General features: G+C 47.0%; 1 long non-coding RNA gene across 1 annotated transcript in view; it reads right to left on the bottom strand.

Moving 5' to 3' along the window:
• Nucleotides 1–285: 285 nt before the first annotated feature.
• Nucleotides 286–21,017, bottom strand: part of LOC144893578 (uncharacterized) — a 154,269-nt gene continuing 133,537 nt past the window's right edge. Inside the window, exon 3 of the long non-coding RNA XR_013624478.1 lies at nucleotides 286–1,118. This is a non-coding gene — a long non-coding RNA (uncharacterized LOC144893578). The remainder of the gene's footprint in view (nucleotides 1,119–21,017) is intronic.

Raw genomic sequence — 21,017 nt, 5'->3', positions numbered from 1 at the left:
AATTTCAAACAATCAATTGATTGATCTGGGGTGAATTAGTGGGGGTAGAAAAGATCAAGGTTTTGGATGGGGGAAGATAAGAGATGGTGGTGAACAGCTGTTTTGAAGACCTGGAGGGAGGAGTGTGATTGAAGTGAGTGTGGGAGTTTGTTCCAGAGGCGGGAGAAAAGAGGAATGAAAGAGTGAAGGTGAGCAGAGAGCCGAGATTTCGGCAGTTTAACCATCAGAGGGTGGCTGGCAGATCTTGTGCGACCTGTAGGAATATTTGGGGGACAGCTCTTCTGGTGAAACTGCCAAAATCAAGACTCTGCTCAACTTCACTCTTTCATTCTTCTTTTCTCCCACCTCTGGAACAAACTCCCACACTCTCTTCAATCCCTCTCCTCCCTCCAGGTCTTCAAAACAGCTGTTCACCACCATCTTTTATCTTCCCCCATTCAAAACCTACTCTAGCAGGGAAAATGGCCTTAAAATGCCTGTTGTTGTTGTGTTGTATTCAAAACCTTGAACTTTTCTACCCCTGTTAATCCACCCCAAACCCACCTCCTTCAAATTCCCTGTTTTCTTTCCTGAAAGTCCTGAGATCAAGCAATTGGAGAAGAGGAAGGATCTAATGTCGGAAGCAGTGATGGATTCCATAACCTTGCTGATGAATGGCAGCAGGTTGCTTCTTAACTTTAACTAACTTGTATGTGATAACGGTACATTTTTAATTCCTGCTTCAAAATTATTTGTGTACTTGATAAAGATAAGTTCAATTCTTGATTCTGCATCGACCGATGCAGCGATTTCCTAGGGCTCCTCAAAACTGCTTCATGGACCTCTTCTATGTTTTCTCGTGATCCTGCAATCCTCGGGTGGCCTGACTTTGAACAATTAATATTTTGTGCTGTCTCATGGGACTTAAACCTCTTTATCAATCGAAAAATAGCCGACTTTTCTGGGGCTAATCTGGTCTTGAACTTTCTGAATAATGCTTGAGTCTGTTTAAATGACATTGTGGCAAAGTAAGACTCCACAATAAAGATCCTTTGTTCAATTGTCCATGCCATATTCAATATTAGCACTGTGACTTTGGATGTTTGCAGTTTTTCCTCCAAACAATGCTTCATACAAACCTGCAATAGAAAAAAATTGTATTAAAAAATTTAAATTTCACATAACTTTAATAGGGTTGTGTTTTTTTTAATGAAACACCCTGTACATTATCAGAGTCAGACTCCTCTCTTGTAAGCAACTGTATGCACCACGTTGTGCTTAGCACGTGCTCTATACTTCTATTCCAAACAAAACCATTTTTTCTTGCAGAAAATTACGCTTTGAATTGCATTAATTATTTTGCATATCTTGAATTTGATGCATTTCATTACATTTAAAAAAACTTTTACTTTTGTAAACTTAAAATACAGTGCAAATTCGGAATATTTGAATATACAATTTAGGGAGGACAAAGTTATTTTTCAGAAATCATATGAAAACGATGAAAACCAAAAATAAGTTAGAAGGTAAAGCAGCAGGATCAATGTGAGTGCAATTTACAACATAGTAGCATTGTACAATTTGCATATTTATTCCCACTGGTGTTGCTATGTAGTGATGTGTGCTCATGGCCAGTGGCTGATGATAAACTTTTGACCCTAAACTTACTTTGCCTGAAGCCAAAATGTGGTCAAGACCTCGGCTTAAAGGAATGTGAACCCAAACCTGGCATTCATTAAGCTGCCATGTGGAAGTTGCCACACATCCGTTGTGCTGTATTAATAGGATTAATGGGAAAAAAGAAACCAGTGAATTCGACAAGCTGCAAAATGCTTTAATTGCTCAGGGTGATGTAAACAGCTTTATTTTTGGGCCTTTGGAGGAGTTTCAAAGAGAATGACATTGAAGTTGAAGATCATTCATAATGTACCATACAGTAATCGCTAAAGGGCCCATACAAACTTAATTTTATGTTATACCGCATCTAGCTAAGTGGGCTCGATTATGCCATACAATGTTCTGTCCAAACTAGTTTACCTACATATTGAAGTGCCTTCAGCAATGAACCAGCTTTACTGCCAACAACCAACAAACAATGGCTGTTTTGTGGTTCACATCAGATTTGCCATGGAATTGCCATTTTTGTTGTTATTTTTTTCCAAGGAAAGTCATTATGTTACTTTATTTCAGCGATATAAGCCCTACATTTGTCAGTGTTATAGTCAGTGATTCAGGTCCATTGACAAACACCAGTAAATAGTAAATATGTAACATTGGTGTTGGATAACCCCAGTAAGGTAGTTGCTCATCTGCTACATCTGTTGCTGGTTGACCATATTTGTCCTCTTTGAGATGACCTGTCAAACTAAACGGATGAACAACGAAGTTCGGATTACAGGAATGTCCTGGTTTGTAAAGTTGACCTGAAGAGAACTGAATGGCAACTTAATGATGGGTTAATGGAGGATAAATCTCAGGTTGTTTTTAATTAGAGACAGTTTTAATAGGTGACATGTGAGCCACAGATGGTTCACAGTAATTGCTTAAATGGACAAACATCCATCTTTCAAGAAGTGACAACATGCACTGACACACAACTTTGTCCCACTTATGGTGAGATAGTGAAAAAAGATCTTCTTAAATTTATTTGATGCACCTTAGGTTTATACCATAATATTGAATTTGCAGAAGTGAGAGTGTGGATGAGCTTTTAAAAAATGTTGCAGATTATGACAAATTAAAAATTGTTATACTTTCTGCATATACGAGGAACTAAAAGTATATTTAAATAGCCCACAATTTGATTAAACATTCCTGTTAGATGATTTCCTTATAAACACACTGATTCAACATTGTTTTACTGGCTCCCATTTTCCAATTTTGACTTGATTTGAAACTTTTATTAGATGAATGACTTTCAATTATTATAAAAGACCAAGACATTTTAAGCTTGAATAGATGTTTTTATAGTTTCTTTTTTTTACACTTTAGTGTTTTGCAGTCTTATAAAAGCTTATATTGAACCCTTCCTTGCCTTCTTGCATTTGATCTATAGGCTGTTGGTGCTTCTATGATTAATTTGCATATTTCTTGTTTACAGAATAAATATATAAAAACTCAGGGTCAAGAAATGGACAAACAAACCTCATTTTATAATCATCGTTGCCTCATAAACTTCAAGCTAAAAAATTTTCAGCCTGTAAATAAGGAGCTAAATGTAATATAAAAGTTTTCAGCATGTCAAACAGCTAAATATATTTGAAAAGTTTTCAGCATGTCAACAGCTAAATATATTTGAAAAGTTTTCAGCATGTCAACAGCTAAGTATATTTGAAAAGCTTTCAGCATGTCAACAGCTAAATATCATTTAAAAGCTTTCAGCATGTCAACAGCTAAATATTGTTGCAGATATGGGATTTGGCCTCCATCCATATCCGCTTGTAAATATTCCCCTATTTCCCCAATACTCCCCAACTATCCCCAATCCCCCATTCCCTAGTCCCATTGTCTGTAAACAACACTCTGTAGCCCCGACCTTCCCCTTTTTCCCCCATTAAATGTCGTGCCCAGGTTCACCGCATCTCACGTAGACAACTATAGGACATCTTGCTAGTTATTCTTAGTCTATGTCAGTTAAGGACTCGTTTCCATTAATTCTGACTCTTCGTTGCACCAGAATGTGATTGTATGGCACCAGTAGTAAGTTTAGGACCTCCCAATACCTCCCCGCATCTCTTCCTCATGAAACAACAACACCAACAACAACAACAGCGGCGCGGGGAGTGCGCGTCCTCACTCCGGCTTGGTTAGCCGCCATTGACCATGTGCTCCGACGGGGTTACCCCTCAGGGGCTGACTGTCAGCTCCTCGTCAAGGGCGGAGCCCGGTAACCCCCCGCACCCAATAAGAAGCGGCGGACCGATTCCATCTGGGGCGGAGCTAACGAGCCGAGGGCGTGTCACTCCCCGCTGGCCAAGCGCAGGAAGACGGAGGTGACGTCAGATGCATCTCAGCTACGAAGAAGAACGGACGCCACCTCCAGCGCGACGATACCTACCCGCATCTTTGGACCGAACCGGGTCGATTCTGCCCCTGAGCCAAGGTGCACCTTGAGCCATCGATTCTGCCCTTCCTTGCCATCAATCCCTGTGTGAGTCAGTCTTGTCCCGTTTGTCTGTGGTCTGTCGGAATTAAGATAAGACCGTGTTTAAGTGCCCACCTTTCTGTGCTGTACCTCTTGTGATGTGTAATCTAAACGTTCTGCATATCCCATATTATATCCTCCTCCGGAGGTCTTGAGAACTGTACCCCTGGTGTCGTGTCATTTAACCCAGCCGTTGTGTCCTTTCCTTCATTGATCTAGCGTAGCGCGATTCGGCCAACGTTCGAGTATAATCGGGTAACTTGTGCGAACACGGCGGCCATTCCGCTCGGTCAAGCAACATCTAAGTCGTGTCCGTAACAATTGGTTGTCAGGAGTTGGATTCGGACCTGGGACTAAATTTGTTAGACCCAAATGTTGGAACACCAATTGTACTATTAGAGTAACAATTGGTGTCGGGAAGTGGGATCGGTCCCGGAGCGCGTTTCACGCGCTCGAAATTATAACGGCGAAATTTGATTGTGTTTTACAAAAAAAATAAAAACCCGAATTTTGAAAGTCGCGCTATGGCAAATCAAGACGGCTGGGTTCCGGTAGAGGAGAGTGAGGCAGGGTCGATCCAGGACCAAAATGAGGGACATGAGGAGAGCGAAGCAGTGAGGGTGGCAGGTTCGCAAAATAGCGTCGTCGCGCACGAGGTTACGGGCGCGCAAAATGGCGCCTCGCACATGGCCACGGCGACCACGCCCGCGACCGTAGTAGCGCCGCTGGTAGATTTGGACCTTTTTTTCATACAAATGAAGGCCCTTATGGCCCAGAATAGCGAGAAAATGAGGGAGGAAATGAGGGCTGATAGTGAGCGATTGGGTGAGCGATTGGAGGGCCAAATGGGGGTAATGGGGAACCGGATGGATGCTCAGGGTGAGCGATTGGAGGGCCAAATGGGGTCCAATAGCGAGAAATTGAGGGATGACATGGGGGCCCAGATCGGGGGGTTAGGGAGTAGAATAGAGGGATTAGACAATAGATTAGGGGAAATACAGGAGGGGTTAATGGGGGTAGAAAACAGAATGGCCGTTCAGGAGAATCAAATGGAAGGGATGAAAAAGGGGTTAGAGGGGTTAGAAAACAGTATGGAAGGCAAATTGAGGGACATGAGGGACCAAGCGGAAAGGGAAGTTAAACAAATGGGGCAGCAGATAGAGGGGGTCAGAATGGGGGTAGAAACCAAACTGGATGCTCACAGGGAGGAAATGGAGCAGATGAGGGTGGCATCTGGGCAGGAGATGCAAGTGATGGGAGAAGAGATCAGAAGAGGTGTGAGTGAGGAGGTCGGAGGAGTGCGCGAGGAGGTGAGGCACTGTAAGGAGCGCATGGAGAAGGAGGTGAGAAAGGGGACTGTAAAATTGCAAGGTGGTATAGAGGAGTTGACGCTGGGAGTAGAACAACTGACAGTGGGACAAAAGGAGTTGGGGGACCAGGTAAAGAAGAACACAGCGGTAATAGAGGGTTTAAAATCGACACAGAAGGAGATGAAAAAGGACGTAGGGGTAATTAAAAAAGAGTGTCAGACGGTACACGAGGACCTGACGAGGAAAATGAACAAGGTGGTAGAGGTGATGGAGGTTAAAGAGCGGGAGGTGCGGGAGCACATAGAAAAAAATAAAGTGGAGTTAGAGGAAGAACTTAAAGGGGCGCACGAGGAGATGAAGGAGGTGAAACAGAAATTAGAAGAAGTGGAAGAAGGGGTGAGCGAAATTAAGAAGCGACGGAGAGAGGATAAGAAAGAGATAAAAGAGGAGGTAAAAGAATTGGTCCAAAGTCTGTGTTCGGATCGTGATGATGTGCTCATTAACCGGATGAGGGATTCGCAGGTGATGGAGGAGAAGTGAAGAGAAAGAGGACCCGGTGTAAGTGGTGACCAATATGGTCGTGCGTATGATGCGCCAGGTGATTTAATAAGCTTGGGGGTCGAGATAGACCCGGATGTTCGTGAGAGGCCAAGAGTGAGGTGTATGGCTGGTCCGGAGGGTATGGAACGAGAGGTGCGAGGTGTGGGTGAGCAAGGTTGTGGTGGTATGGAATGGGTAGCGGGTTGCGGAAGTGTGACCCATGCATCGACACCAACAGGGGTAGTTGTTGGAGGGACCGGGGAGGCACGAGAGCCCCTTGGGGGTAATGTACTGTGGGGGCCCGGCCGGTTCGGCCCCGCGCTGACCCCGCAAGGGGCGACGCACGGGGTCCGGCAGGCGGGCAACGACTCGCATACGAGGTGGTCCCACCAGGTCCCACTCGCGCCGTATGACGGTGGGTAAGGATGGCATCCCTGCCACCCTTCCCATGTAGGTGGGGCAAAGGAGCTATAGTTTATGGGGTGTATGGCAGTGAAAACTAGCCCGGGTGGGTTAGGTTATATTGTTAGGGATCTAGAGAATGACATTAGGTAACGTTAAGTTTAGTTAGTGACTGATACCTGTAGTGGGGACGCAGGTAGTTTAGTGTGGTTGATAATGACGTGGGAGCGCAATGGTTTAAAGGGACGACTGGGAAGCGCAAGTTTCAGAGGGGAGTAGTTAGCTGAGATGATGCCGTGCTGTGTGAGAACTGGACAGGTGTGTGGAGCAGTGTATGAGTAGTGAGTGTGTGGATCAGCGCGAATGCGCTTGGGGAGAGAAGGGTGCAGGTGGCACCAGGTGTGAGAGCACAGGTGTGCAAGTACAGGTGTGTGGAATATATGGAGCAGAGAATGAGTGGTGTGGAGAGAGTTGGAGTAAGTGGTACGGAGTGGTGTGCATGGTGCGAAGGTGTGGATGGGGGAAGAGTGGACCCCTTTCACGAGTACCCGGGGCGGGTAGTGTAAGTGTTAGGTAGAGGGTATAGGTAAATTGTGGTTGGATATTGGCATTTGTGGTGCGGTTGCAGAATGGTATTGTGGATGGGTGCATTAGTGTTGTGGAAATGGCTGGGCGTGTAGCCTGTTAGTGTGTGTAGTTGGTTGGGCACTCCACCACTGTGAGGATGTCGGCCAGGTGAGGCCGCAGGTGGGCTCTGGGAGCCGTTAGTGTCAGTGGGGCCCGAGGATCCGGAGGACGGACCCGGGTAGCCCAGTGCCAGAGAGGGCACCGAGTGGGGAGAGCGCCAGAGGGCCTTCCCCAGGTAGTTAGGTTAGGGTAAGGAGCAGGTAAGCTCGGAGGCAACTGCAGTGGTGGAGGTGTGCAGGTGGGTAGACCTGCTGGGAGAGCTACACGTCGCAGCCCAGAAATTGTGCGAGGCACCGGGAGATGAATCGGGGGAGTGAGACCCCAAATTGAAAAGCACCACAGTTTGGTCAATGGGAATTGGTTTTTAGAACCCATAGTGTAAGAGGGCCAATGGTTTGGCAGGAGAAAGACCCCGGGTAATGTAAAGTTGTTAAAGTCATTTAGGAAATAGTTAGGATTGATGAACCTGTCGCACCATACGCAGCCACTTACCTGTGGTGATGATGATGACTCCACACCTGTGTTTTCTTTGTTCTGTGTGCAGGAAATGAGAATTGCTGTGTGGATTGGTGAGACGCATCACGACGTGGATGAGACATTGGGGTGATTCCATCTCTCCCTCCTTAGGAGGGACTGATGATGAGTTGGAGATGGCAAATTATGATGTTGAGTTGGAGATGGCAAATTTTGATGAGTTGAAAATGGCAAATTTGATTGGTTAGGAGGGAGAGAAGACGAATTTGGTTTATGGGAGGAACGGGGAAGACAGTAGGGACGTTTGTTGATTTGTAAAGTAGATGTTTATGGGTAGTGTTGTGTTTTGTGGATACAGTAAGGGGTAAGGGAGGGGCAATGTAGGTTACCTGGTGGGGGGGGGGGGCGTACGGTAGGAACGTACCTGTCTCAACTGGTTCCCATGTGCCCCCAGTGTGCATCATCTTGTATTGCGTGCACTTTTGCGCCCTTACCACCTTACTCACTTGTCTTCTTATTTTGTCTCCCACCTCCGAGGATCTGGCTTTGGGGCAGAGAGAGAGGAGAGAGAGGTGCTGGCTCCGCAGTTGTGGGCCTGTACTTTCGCTGCTTGCTGCCTGGATCGATACACCATATGGACCGCAATGTTTGTGGCCGCCCACCATGGACCGCAGTTCTCTTGCGGACAAGCACCACCCGTGGATGGACCTATGGGTCAACGTGGCACCTATGCCATACAGGTGAACCACTTTTAGTTGGCCCCCTGGCGGCCACAATACAGAAATGGACGCGGTTGGCGCCTTTCTTTATTTTTGAAAGAAGCCAGAAGGCCAAGTGCACCACACGAAGGCAAGACCAGCGGCAGAACATCGGCCGGCTGCGACACCACCGGTGATTATTGAACACTTTATTGGTGCACCGGATGGTGCTGACTGTGTTATGGGGTGGTGCTTTTGGTGCTTGGAAGGGGTGCTCTGCACATTATTAAAGGCCGTAGGGCCACAGAGCACTCGTGGGTTGGTGTATCGATGCTGGCATGCGTGCTCTCTCTATGCATAACATCTGCATGTGTTCCCCAAAGAACAGGTCCTGGATCGTAGTGTAAATATCAGTGTAGTCTTGTATAAATAATGCTCCCTACCGGCTGTATGTTTAGTTTGAGGATTCTTTCCGCGATTCGGTTATCCTGTGGGTGTGTTTAGGTGAGGAGAAGGGTGCAACGTCGCAGGGGGACATATTTACTCATTTGTGAACATCTGTAAAACTGTCGCACTCAGGGTAGAGTTAATAGTAGAGGGAACTACATCTGAGTGCCACACTAAAGTAGGTAAAAATTTATCGGGTCGGGACGCCCCGAGGTAGAGAAGGGTGCAATGTTGCGGATATGGGATTTGGCCTCCATCCATATCCGCTTGTAAATATTCCCCTATTTCCCCAATACTCCCCAACTATCCACAATCCCCCATTCCCTAGTCCCATTGTCTGTAAACAACACTCTGTAGCCCCGACCTTCCCCTTTTTCCCCCATTAAATGTCGTGCCCAGGTTCACCGCATCTCACGTAGACAACTATAGGACATCTTGCTAGTTATTCTTAGTCTATGTCAGTTAAGGACTCGTTTCCATTAATTCTGACTCTTCGTTGCACCAGAATGTGATTGTATGGCACCAGTAGTAAGTTTAGGACCTCCCAATACCTCCCCGCATCTCTTCCTCATGAAACAACAACACCAACAACAACAACAGCGGCGCGGGGAGTGCGCGTCCTCACTCCGGCTTGGTTAGCCGCCATTGACCATGTGCTCCGACAGGGTTACCCCTCAGGGGCTGACTGTCAGCTCCTCGTCAAGGGCGGAGCCCGGTAACCCCCCGCACCCAATAAGAAGCGGCGGACCGATTCCATCTGGGGCGGAGCTAACGAGCCGAGGGCGTGTCACTCCCCGCTGGACAAGCGCAGGAAGATGGAGGTGACGTCAGATGCGTCTCAGCTACGAAGAAGAACGGACGCCACCTCCAGCGCGACGATACCTACCCGCATCTTTGGACCGAACCGGGTCGATTCTGCCCCTGAGCCAAGGTGCACCTTGAGCCATCGATTCTGCCCTTCCTTGCCATCAATCCCTGTGTGAGTCAGTCTTGTCCCGTTTGTCTGTGGTCTGTCGGGAATAAGATAAGACCGTGTTTAAGTGCCCACCTTTCTGTGCTGTACCTCTTGTGCCGTGTAATCTAAACGTTCTGCATATCCCATATTATATCCTCCTCCGGAGGTCTTGAGAACTGTACCCCTGGTGTCGTGTCATTTAACCCAGCCGTTGTGTCCTTTCCTTCATTGATCTAGCGTAGCGCGATTCGGCCAACGTTCGAGTATAATCGGGTAACTTGTGCGAACACGGCGGCCATTCCGCTCGGTCAAGCAACATCTAAGTCGTGTCCGTAACAATATCATTTAAAAGCTTTCAGCATGTCAACAGCTAAATATCATTTAAAAGTTTTCAGCATGTCAACAGCTAAATATCATTTAAAAGTTTTCAGCATGTCAACAGCTAAATATCATTTTAAAGTTTTCAGCATGTCAACAGCTAAATATCATTTAAAAGTTTTCAGCATGTCAACAGCTAAATATATTTGAAAAGCTTTCAGCATGTCCATAGCTAAATATAGTTGGTAAAGTTTTCAGCATGTCTGTAGCTAAACATAGTTGGCAAAGTTTTCAGCATGTCGATAGCTAAATATAATTGAAAAGTTTTCAGCATGTCTGTAGTGAAGTATAGTTGGTAAAGTTTTCAGCATGTCTGTAGCTAAATATAATTGGTAAAGTTTTCAGCATGTCTATAGCTAAATATAGTTGGTAAAGTTTTCAGCATGTCCATAGATAAATATAGTTGGTAAAGTTTTCAGCATGTCTCGTAGTTGGTAACGTTTTCAGCATGTCTGTAGCTAAATATAGTTGGTAAAGTTTTCAAGATGTTGATTGCTAAATATAGTTGGTAACGTTTTCAGCATGTCTATAGTTAAATATAGTTGGTAAAGTTTTCAGCATGTCGACAGCTAAATATATTTGAAAAGTTTTCAGCATGTCTGTAGCGAAGTATAGTTGGTAAAGTTTTCAGGATGTTGATTGCGAAATATAATTTAAAGGTTTTCAGCATGTCTATAGCTAAATATAGTTGGTAAAGTTTTCAGCATGTCTATAGCTAAATATAGTTGGTAAAGTTTTCAGCATGTCCATAGATAAATATAGTTGGTAAAGTTTTCAGCATGTCGATAGCTAAATATAATTGAAAAGTTTTCAGCATGTCTGTAGCGAAGTATAGTTGGTAAAGTTTTCAGGATGTTGATTGCTAAATATAATTTAAAGGTTTTCAGCATGTCTATAAACTTGAAAAATACATTTCCAAGCTGTCCTCCAAAGCCAGTCCCCGGATGAGCATCGTCCATCATGTGAAGTCCTTCCTTGGCACTACTGAGCTTCTCCCCACAAATTTTTCATCCGCAGCTTTATGGAGTACTGCTCTTCCCTCTGGGCTTGTGCTTCTCCCTCACACCTAGCTCGTCTTCACGCTGTAGAAAACAAGTTTTCAGGATCATTTGTATAACCTGCAATGAAGCCGAATCTGAAGGCCTTTCACCCTCTGAACGCAGGCAGGTTGGTGGACTTTCTGCCTTCTAAAGACTCCTCTCCGGTCTTGCACCCCTGCTCTGTGTTCTGTCCCCGAAATATCACTGCAGGATGTACAAGATCTGTCAGCAAACCTTTTCTGATGAAACTACCAAAATCAAGACTCTCTGCTCACCTTCACTCTTTCATTCCTCTTTTTTCCAACCTCAGGAACAAACTCCTACAATCTCTTCAATCCCACTCCTCCCTCCCGGTCTTCAAAACAGCTGTCCACCACAAACTCTTATCTTTCCCCATCCAAAACCTTGATCTTTCCCCCCCCCCCCCGTTAATCCACCCCAAAGCCACCTCCTTCAAAATCCGTTTTCTTCCAGAATATCCTTGTAGTGTCCATCTTGTTTATCCCATGTACTCCGCTGCAGCCCTCTCCCTTCCACAGATCTCCCGATGTGCCTGTTCTCTACTGTTTTTTTTTTGTTTGTTTTTTGTATACAAGATCGAGGCTCGTGAAAGAGCGAACATTAATCACACAGAAAGACAAACAGACACATAAAACAAATAACATCGGGAGCGGTAGACAAGATGGTGTTACGTGGTCCCCTCGGTGACTACCTGGTCTCGGTGACCCCCGGACCGCGAGAGGAACTTCGCCAGAAAGTAATAGTATATCTGCGCTTTCGCACCACAATCCCTATGAATTCCACCCAAGAGAAACTGATGTTCAATGATATATTTCCAGGGTAAGGATATCATACGATTTCAATGATACAATCACGGATATTCCCCGAGCAATCAACAACAAACAACCATCAACAATTCCCAATCCACAATCAATTCCCTATATGATTAAGATGGCCATCTTATATACGTGTGTCCACTTCTGTACTCACGACCCCCTTTTGGTCTCTGCCCCTCACAATGTCTCTGGGCCCCTCCTGACCAAGATGCTGGTCGGCGTCGCCGCACTCGGGCGGTTGAACGAACCCCGGGTGGACGTTTTTCCACCGGGCAGGTATCGTACCAGGCACCGCGGCTGCAGCCCCTCGTGGCCACGCGAAGCGGGTACGGTAAAGCACGCCAAAAGCCCCACGCCGCTTGCAAGGCGTGTTAGGCCCCAACGTGCGACCCGTACGCGTCTGTTTAAACGGTGCCGCGAACGGTGCCAGACGCGGGGTCGATGCACGGCCCCACGTCAACTTGACGTCTCCACCGGGTAGGTACACGTCCCGGTAACTCCTCTCGCCAGACGGGCTTCGGAACGCCGCTTTTCCACGCAGCGCAAGGTCGATCCCACCTTTCGTCGGAGCGGGGCGAGGAAAAAAAAACTCGTCGCTTTTCTTCCTCGTGTCTTTTTCTCTTCCGTTTCCGGTCACTTCCGTTTCCGGACACTTTTCAGAAGGGCTCCTGACCCTCCAACCACAACAACCCTTAATCTATTACACATGGATAAGCAAAGACCTGAATGGTAATTCACATACATTCACATAAATATGTAACACTCCCCCCCTTCAAGAAAGAAAGTTTGAACCCAGCGAAAACTTTCTTTGCCGGCCAATTTGGAGAAACAAACCAGATAACTCAACCCCCCCACCTTATCAGTTCCCCCCGGGCACAGTTATCACTTAAAAATAAAGCAACCAAAATTTCACCACAACCCCTCCAGATTACTCCCTCTGGACTAAGCACCAGCAACGACATTGTCCCTGCCAAATCAAACTCCATCTCATGACCCTCTGACTTTGACCGTCAGTTTCTTGTGAATGAAGGTTAAGGGGTTGATCAAAGATCCAAAGTTAAGCAACTCGATAGCACTTTTTCCGGGAGGCCAAGCCGAGTATTCACTACATGGATGCCTTTAGGAACGTGGAGTTCACGGTTAGTCCGTGCAGGAAAGTTCTCTACATGGGCGCCTTGAGGAACGTGGAGTTCACGGTTAGTCCGTGCATGAAAGTTCACTACATGGACGCCTTTAGGAACGGCGTTCACGGTTAATCCGTGTAGGAATCTTGGCTCGGCGGCTCCGCCGCATTCAGTGCTTCAACTTCTCAGAACTTCCCTAATAATTAGGGTGGGACCACTTGTCCCTGTAGTCCCATGAATAGCGGTCTCCTTCTCGGCCACTACTTTGCCAATCCTTCCTTCGGGAGCGGCCGTAACTCAGGGAGCCTCCATAATAATATTGATTGCGGCCACCCCCAAAACTACCGCCCAGTTGTCCTCTCCTGTAGACCTCTCGACGCCTACGAAATGCCTTCCCTACTGTTATGGTCCGACCCTCCAAATCCTTGCCATTCCAATTCTTCTCTGCCTCTCTGGCGTCTTTTGTGCTGGCAAACGTGACAAAGCCGAACCCTCTTGACTGTTGCGTTTCCCAGTCTCTTACCAACCACACTTCCACCAGCGGCCCATATCTGTTGAAGACAGAGGTCAGAACTTCTTCCTCTGTTTTGAAGTTCAGTCCCCCTACAAATAACTTGGCACTTTTGTCGCCATCCCGAGCTGGTGTGGTGTTATTTTCCCTGCTGAGCTCTTTACCAACGCTCAGGTTACCATAAACTTGACCCCCGGCCAAATCATTCCCGATAACCACAGATACACCCTCTACAGGAAGCGTGGCTTGTAAACCGACGGTGACCGGTCCTGACACCAAATCGGACTCCAAATGGATGACATGAAGGGGAGCACTAACACCGCCCCCGATCCCCTGTAAACGAACACTATCCCCCGTTGCTGTCTCCTCGGACCATGGCAAAATGCCTTCAAGCATTAAAGATTGATGTGCCCCTGTGTCCCTCAATATCCTAACCGGTTTCCGGTTAGTCGAGGCTCCATCCCGTGACACAAACCCCTCTGAAATAAATGGTTGGTAACCCTTTTGATGGCGATTTCTCACAATGGCCATTGCATTTGGAGTCGTAATAGTCGGACTCCGCTCTGGGTCTTCCCTTTTCATGCGGTAACAACTGGACATCAAGTGTCCAGGTTTCTTGCAAAAAGCGCAAGTAGGCCCGGAGGAAAAACTCGTGGTCTGCCTCGGGCCCCCCGAACTATAAGTTTGTCTTGGGCCCGCATCCCTCTGATTTCGAACAGGTGGGGTATCATAGTTGTCCCCATAATCATCTCGAGGCCGCCGCCATGTATGGTCGTTCTCCGCACCTGCTGTTCCCCACCTCCCCTGCGGAGATCTAGGTGAGGAGTTAGGTTCGTGGACCCCTATTCGGTGGGTTAAGGCATAATCATCTGCCATGGTGGCTGCGTCCCACAACTTTGGTACTTTCTTTTCCTGCAGGTACACTTTGATGTCCTCGTGGACACACTGCTGGAATTCCTCCACCAGGATCAAGTCACGCAATGTTTCGAAGTCTTTCCCGACTCCTTTTGACTCACACCACCGATCAAACATGTTTTCTTTCACTCTGGCAAACTCCACATGGGTCTCACTCTCCCTCTTCCTGGCATTCCTGAATTTTTGCCTGTAAGCTTCCGGAACCAACTCATAGGCTTTGAGGATGTGCTTCTTCAGTACCTCATAATCTGCACATTGGTCCATTGGTAGCGCCGAATAAATTTCCTGAGCTTTCCCCACCAGCACACTTTGCACGAGTATGGCCCAGGCCTCCTCCGGCCAGTTTAATTGTCGAGCCACTTTCTCAAAGTGTGGAAAAAATTTCGCGACTTCCTTTTCACTGAACGGTGGAACCAGCCTCACATGTCTGCCCACATCCCAGGTTTTCTGGTTAGGTGTCGACCCCGTCAGCAAGGGTGGTGCCTCTCCCCGTTCTCTCATTAACTCCAGCTCCTTGAATTTAATTTCCTGCCGAAGCTCCATGTCACGTTCCTTTAATTCCCTTTCTGCTGTTCTCTCCTCTGCTTCGAGTTCCCTTGCAGCTCTCCTCTCCTCTGCTTGTTTCTCTTCTCTCCTCTCTTCTGACCTTTCCTTTCTTCTTCTGATCTTTCCTTTTCTGCTTTCCTTTCTTCTTCTGCTCTTTCCTTTTCTGCTTTCCTTTCTTCTTCTTTAATCCGTTCCTGGCTCCGTAATTGCAACTCCAGTTTCCGGAGCTCAACATCTTCTGGTTCTTCGGGTAGCCACTCCCAGGCTAACTCGTCCCATGTTCCTAATCCCACCATAGATTGTATCACCGTGGCCTGCAACTCTGCCTTCCTCAAATTAGTTCGGACCTCCAAGTTAAAATGTTTGGCCAATTTCAAGAGGTCCGACTTTAGTAACGCTCGGAACTGTGCCTCACTCGGTGTTACCGCAAAGTTCTGTGCCACAAACGCCATGGTGACTATCGTTACCACCTGTTAACCTTCACCCAAGACTTTACCCCAATTTCCCCAAAAATTTTCCAATTAATACTTATTTAATAAATTTTAATTAATAAAAATCTTATTTTATTATTTTATACAATTTTAGATCCCGGACGTAGACCCAATTGTAATTTGGACGAGCCCCCAATTCTGTTACGTGGTCCCCTCGGTGACTACCTGGTCTCGGTGACCCCCGGACCGCGAGAGGAACTTCGCCAGAAAGTAATAGTATATCTGCGCTTTCGCACCACAATCCCTATGAATTCCACCCAAGAGAAACTGATGTTCAATGATATATTTCCAGGGTAAGGATATCATACGATTTCAATGATACAATCACGGATATTCCCCGAGCAATCAACAACAAACAACCATCAACAATTCCCAATCCACAATCAATTCCCTATATGATTAAGATGGCCATCTTATATACGTGTGTCCACTTCTGTACTCACGACCCCCTTTTGGTCTCTGCCCCTCACAATGTCTCTGGGCCCCTCCTGACCAAGATGCTGGTCGGCGTCGCCGCACTCGGGCGGTTGAACGAACCCCGGGTGGACGTTTTTCCACCGGGCAGGTATCGTACCAGGCACCGCGGCTGCAGCCCCTCGTGGCCACGCGAAGCGGGTACGGTAAAGCACGCCAAAAGCCCCACGCCGCTTGCAAGGCGTGTTAGGCCCCAACGTGCGACCCGTACGCGTCTGTTTAAACGGTGCCGCGAACGGTGCCAGACGCGGGGTCGATGCACGGCCCCACGTCAACTTGAAGTCTCCACCGGGTAGGTACACGTCCCGGTAACTCCTCTCGCCAGACGGGCTTCGGAACGCCGCTTTTCCACACAGCGCAAGGTCGATCCCACCTTTCGTCGGAGCGGGGCGAGGAAAAAAAAACTCGTCGCTTTTCTTCCTCGTGTCTTTTTCTCTTCCGTTTCCGGTCACTTCCGTTTCCGGACACTTTTCAGAAGGGCTCCTGACCCTCCAACCACAACAACCCTTAATCTATTACACATGGATAAGCAAAGACCTGAATGGTAATTCACATACATTCACATAAATATGTAACAATGGGGAGAGAGGGGGAAGGACACAAACACAACATTTGAGAGCAGGGACCGAGAGACATGGAGACATCGAGAGATCTGTGGGAGGGAGAGGGCTTTGGGGTTGAGGCATGTGAAAGGGGGGGGGTGGGGTGGGAGAGGTATAAACATATGGACACTGCCAGGACTTCCAGGAAAGAAGTTGGAATTTCAAACAAGGTGGATCTGGGGTGAATTAGTGGGGGTAGAAAAGATCAAGGTTTTGGATGGGGGAAGATAAGAGATGGTGGTGAACAGCTGTTTTAAAGACCTGGAGGGAGGAGTGGGATTGAAGGAAGTGTGGGAGTTTGTTCCAGAGGCGGGAGAAAAGAGGCATGGAAGAGTGAAGGTGAGCAGAGAGCCGAGATTTCGGCAGTTTAACCATCAGAGGGTTGCTGGCAGATCTTGTGCGACCTGTAGGAATATTTGGGGGACAGAGCACAGAGAGAGCTGGGGGAGCAAGGCCGGAGAGGAGTCGGTAGAAGACAGAAAGACCACCTACCTGCCAGCTGTTGTTGAACTTCCCTCTCTCTCACCCTCATCTCCTGCTCCCTTCATTACATGTTCTATGTGTTAGCTCTTACACGAGCCTCGACTTAATATACAAAAAAGCTAAATATAATTAAAAGGTCTTCAGCATGTCTGTAGCTAAATATAATTGAAAAGTCTTCAGCATCTCTACAGTTAAATATAATTTTAAAGTTTTTTTTTTCCCTTTTTTATTTATTATAATTAAAATAAAAAGTTGGAAAATTGGATTGGACGATGAATTAGGAAGGATGGCGGTTATGCAGAATTCTAAAAATTTGAACTGTATTGAGTAAAAAAGTGATGAATTGTACATCCATGCACCATTTTTCATTTATATATACAGTGCATTCAGGAAGTATTGTCGTGTCCCTAGCTAGTTAAGACCAGCCTTGGATGGATGAACTGAACCAGCTTTAACTCCCGAGGCGATCTCCAATATGGCGGTTATTGCGTGAACAAAACACGGGTTTAAGCCAAAACCCAAAGCAATAACAAGATAAATATAATGCAACAATCAGGATTTATAATCATATAAAGGCGCGGAATGAAAAATAACGGAAATTAAGCTGAGGTAAATTTCTACGGTAAGGTACCTCGGCACATGGACACAAAGATGCACACAGGGAAAGGTAAGAAAATAAAAAATATCCCCTTTTTCACTTATCTCGGCCCAATGGGTCCTTTTGTATCAGCAGTTGGTGAAGGCCCAGAGCAATCAAGCAGGCAGCAGCAAAAAATATGGGGGCGATGCCACGCGGCGAATGCGCCATGCGCACCCGGGGATGAGGCAAGTGATAAAGACGGCCCTCTTTGTTTCTCCTCCACTTCGGAAAAACAGCGTAGCCTCCAGCCCATCAAAGAGCCCAACAGTCAAAGCTCCCTCACGATCCCGTCACACCAACCGCTCTTTTCAGGAACACCCAAAATGGCCAAGCTTCTTCACCAACAATAACCAAGCGCATTTTCTTCTTCTTCTTCACCGGCGAGAGCCAATTGCAAAGCTTCTTGCTGCTGCTCGCACTCCCTCCCTTCGGCCAATAGCAAAGCTTCTCTCTCAGCTCGCCGACGTCATCCGGCAGCGTCACTCGGGAGAGGTGGCCTGCCAGCGCTGTTCCCCCCGCCCACCGACTCACGTTACTCCACCTCTCCTGGGAGGGTCTTTGCTATATATATCCATGGAGCGTGATTAGCTTGGTCGGCGGTTGTTATAATTTTAGGGATGGCCACAGAGGGTTTGACGCACAGGGGAAATTAACCTAAAACCCTACTCTAATTAGCACAGCATTATCCCCCGTATGATGCACATTTAAACACAACCTTAAGCTACATTTTCCCTACTAAGTACATCGAAATGCTACACGTCACGTCGTCACATGGTCCATGCTATTTCTTATACAATTCTACCCTTCCTACTCTATTCTCTTACCTACCCCAATAAACGTAACAGTATTCACACCCTTGACTTTTTCACATTTTGTTGTGTTGCATCCTGAATTAAATATGGATTAAATTTAGATTTTTTGCCATGGATCTCCACATAATGTCAAAATTACCTTCACCCTATGGCTAATGCTCTTGCATATATGTCCCTAAATTTCTTTTTTTTGGAAATTTTCCAAAACAATAAAAATGAAACACAGAAATATCTAATTTACGAAAGTATTCAACCCCCTCAGTCAATACTTCGCAGAAGGGCCGTTGGCAGTGATTACAGCTTCGAGTCTTCTTGGGTATGTTTGTATCAGCTTTGCACATCTAAATTTGGGGATTTTCTCCCATCCGTCCTTGCAGATTCCCTCAAGTTCTGTCAAGTTGTATGGGAAGCGTCTGCCAGCAATCTTCAAGTCTTTCCACAGATTCTCAATGGGATTCAGGTCTGGGCTTTGGCTGGGCCACTCAAAGACTTTCACTGTCTTATTCTGGAGCCATTCCTGTGTAGCTTTGGCTGTATGCTTGGGGTCATTGTCCTGTTGGAATGTAAATCTTCGCTGCATTCTAAGGTCTTTTGCACTCAAAGTAAGTTCTCCTCAATGATTTGCCTGTATTTGGCTCCATTCATTGTTCCCTTTTTCCTTACAAGTCCCCCAGTTCCTGCTGCTTAAAAGCATCCCCATAGCATGACGCTGCCACCACCATGCATCACAGTAGTGGTGGTGTTAGATGGGTGATGAGCTGTGGTCGGTTTCTGCCAGAAGTAGCATTTTGCATTCAGGTCAAAGAGTTCAATTTTCGTCTCATCAAACCACATAATATTTTGCCTCATGCTCTCAGAGCTTTTCAAGTACTTCTTTGCAAACTCTAGGCATGCTGTCATGTTCCTTTTTCTCAGGAGTGGCTTCTGTCTGGCCACTCTCCCAAAAAGTCTCGATTTGTGAAGTGCTGCAGCGTCTGTTGTCCAGGACCCTCTGTGCAGCTGTTGTCCAGAGACTGGCAGGTTCTCCCATATCAGCCATGGAACTCTGTCATTCTGTCACAGTGGTCATTGCTACTTGGTCACCTCCCTGACAAAGGTCCTTTTTCCCCCAGTAGCTCAGTTTGGTTGGATGGCCAGCTCCAGCAAGAGTCTGGGTAGTTCCATATTCTTTCCATTTCCTAATGATGGAGCTCACTGTGTTCTTGGGAACTTTAAACACTCTATAAATTGTGTTCTACCCTTCCCCAGATCTACGTCTCCACACAATTCTATATCGGAGTTCTACGGACAGTTCCTTGGACTTCATGGTGGAAGTTTCCCCCATTCACACCTTCGCACCATCCGCTCCACTCCACAGTTTCCACCATACTCCCTCCACACCATCCATTCCATACTCCATGTATTCCATACTCCATGTATTCCACACAACCATTCTCCATACACCTGTATTTGCACACCCGTGCCATCACACCTGGTGCTTCCTGCACCCTCCTTCCTCCCAGGCTTCTTCAATCATTCAATACAATGCACAACCACAATTGTTGCTCATGCACTGCTCCATACACTTCCACGCTCAATACAACTCACAATCACCTCACACTTTTCACAATACACTTCCGAATACACTTTCGATTCTCAAACACACGGCATCATGTGATCTACCTGGTTTCCTTCTAACTTGGTGCTCCCCGTCTTCCCTTTAAACTAAGCACATCCCGCGTCATTAACAACCATTCTAACCTCTCTATGTCCCCGACTACCTGTCCAATGTCGCTACTTACCTCTACCATTACCTATGGTCATCTCTAGGTTCCTATACATTATCCAAACCCTCCCTCGGTGAGCTTACACTGCCATAAACCCCATAAAACTATAGCTCATGTGCCCCCTGTGTGCGGGGGATGGTGGATTTGCCATCCCACCACATCGGGCATCTTCTGCTATCAATTTGGCCCATCCAATTTCCTGCAAATCAAAATTTGCCAATCACTGCCAATCATTCTACCAATCATCAATTTGCCAAACATTACTGCCAATCCTATCCACTATTTTCAATTTCGGATTCAAAACACTATTACCATCACAGTCCAATATATCTGAGCCTCGGTGCGTCGTTACATCATTAAAACTCGGCTTCGCAAAGCCGAGCAATGAATTTGGGTGGTTCGGTCGCCTGCAGGTTGATTCCGTCCTGCATTCGGTTCAGGGGAGGCGGTTTGGTCGGGCCGAGATTCCACGAACCATCTCGGCGCGGATCCTTGCGGTCTCCGGCCCGATGGCTCAATCTCGCCCGGTCGGAACCCCGTCCCCACCAGGGGGCGAAGGTCCGACCTGCCCCCCCTCCCCCGGAATCGCGCCGATCGCGCACTGACGCGGTACCGACCATTCAGTGCGGGACCCGGCCCGAATCGTGTGCGACGCTCCGAAGAGCGACGCGCTTACGGTCCCAGCCGGTCCTCGCTGCAAACAAAGTGCACCGCGCACGCTATCTGTCGCCCTAAACGCTGCCCCGGTCAACGTCGATGCCTC

The sequence above is a fragment of the Myxine glutinosa genome, chromosome 9 (genome assembly GCF_964187855.1).
Source record: "Myxine glutinosa chromosome 9, kmMyxGlut1.1, whole genome shotgun sequence".
Classification (NCBI taxonomy): domain Eukaryota; kingdom Metazoa; phylum Chordata; class Myxini; order Myxiniformes; family Myxinidae; genus Myxine; species Myxine glutinosa.
Note: the sequence above shows the minus strand (reverse complement) of the source record. Positions and strands in the feature narration are given on the sequence as shown.